The 1,845-nt window shown below is 37.0% G+C and overlaps 1 pseudogene across 1 annotated transcript; it reads right to left on the bottom strand.

The window, feature by feature from the left end:
• Window positions 1-309: 309 nt before the first annotated feature.
• Window positions 310-1,160, bottom strand: LOC311620663 (small ribosomal subunit protein eS1-like; annotated as a pseudogene). The gene has a single exon. The product of its transcript is annotated as a small ribosomal subunit protein eS1-like (transcript).
• Window positions 1,161-1,845: the final 685 nt, after the last annotated feature.

Here is a 1,845-nt window from a genome sequence, read left to right as displayed (position 1 = left end):
TACTATAACCTTTGTAACGTAAGAAGAATTACATTTTCTCACATATGAGTTATTTCTATACAATATCTTTTAAAATGTAGTATTAAAATAACCACTCCTTTGAACTTACAGGCCTACTTTTCTATGCTTATTGTTTTCTAACATATTTTTAAAGTCAGTATTAGCATATAATTATCGTGTCATATTTTGTTTTCTTTATACATTTTCTTAAATTCTACCTACATGTTTTCAAAATGTAGAGACAATTTTTTTTTTAATCCTCACCTAAGGATATGCTTTTTATTTTTACTTATTTATTTATTTTTCACAAATAGGTTTTTTTATTTGTCACCATTAAATGTCTGAATTTTAAACAGATTCTTGGACTGGAGGTTCATATCCATCAGCTCGTTCAACTTTAGCACCTATCTCATCCCCAGTAGCTTTTCCAGAGCTGCTACCTTCACCATGAAGCTCCATTAGTTTTCCCAATTCAAACTTGGGCTTCTTCAGAATTTTGACTTTTCTAACAAAGACATCATGGAGCGGATAGATAGATTGGCAAGCCTTTTCTATGTCTTTTCCAATGCTGTCTGGAATCAATTTATTGACCACTTCTTTCAAGTCATTTGTCTGCACCTCTCGGGTCATGATTTCCATCATTTTCTTCCGGATTTGTCGAACCTGCTGATGCTGAGCATAGGAGGTCTTCCGAATCTGATTGTTGCATTTTTTAGTAAAACCAACACAGAAGAGACGAAGCAAATAACCATCGGTAGTCTTGACATCGACATGAGCTTCAATCATGGTCTGCCACTTCTTGACCATAGAGCACATTTCGTCACGGTAATATCCATGCCATGGAAATTAGTCAGGCAGTTTTTGCCCTGAACATCCTCAGTGATTAGCTTGAATTTTCTAAATGCAACTTCATCATTCTGCAGATCAGCCAGGCTCACTTCAAAAACACGACCCTTCAAACCATCAGATGAAATTTTGGTTCCTTGAGTTCTCGTAACCAATGTTTTACCAATATTTCTTATATTGAACATAGCTGGTGCTTTCACATCATACCAATCTTTCTTAGAAAATGGATCAACCACTTTCTTCTTGGATCCCTTTTTGCCGCCTTTTGTAAGGCGCTTATTCTTGCCCACCGCCATGGTGCTGCTCAGAGAGCCAAAAGGCTAAGGATATGTTTTTTAAATTATTTTAGAGAAAGAGTAAGGTAGAGGGAGAGAGAAGAGAAAAGAAAGGAGGGAGAGAAGAGAGAGACAGAGAGAGAGAGAGAGCGAGCGCGAGCGCGAGCGAGAGCGAGAGCGAGAGAGAGAGAGAGAGAGAGAGAGAGAGAGAGAGAGAGAGAGAAACTCTCATAGGTTCTCCAACCCGGGATCCATCCTGAAATTTTGGTATGCTTCCTGACTAGGAATCAAACCTGCAACCTTTTGGTGTATGGGAAGATGTTTCAACCAGCTACTGGCCAGGGTGGAGACAAACACTTTTAGAATCTACTACAGTATCTGTATCTTCCCTTGAGCAACAAGAAAAGATGACAGAAAATTCATAGGGGTTAATACGATGATAATAAGAAAAATACTTAAACTCAGAAGCCAGTGGTTTTCTGCAGCATGTTAAAAAGTTGGTTTGCATTACTTTACATTTACATGAGGCTCAACAGTACAGCACATGCAAAGTATCATCTCATTTAATTCTTATAACTACCAAATGGCATATTTAAAATTACTTTTTTTTCTATAATACACAAGGAAACATGTTTACAAAAGTTTTAAAACAGGCTCTTACATGAATAAATTAGTTCATCCTCAGCTGCTTAAATTTTCACCCAGACTTACCAAATGATTATGA

Source organism: Pipistrellus hanaki, assembly GCF_964339955.1.
Source record: "Pipistrellus hanaki genome assembly, chromosome: 3".
NCBI classification, from domain to species: domain Eukaryota; kingdom Metazoa; phylum Chordata; class Mammalia; order Chiroptera; family Vespertilionidae; genus Pipistrellus; species Pipistrellus hanaki.
This window is presented reverse-complemented; position numbering and strand designations above follow the sequence as displayed.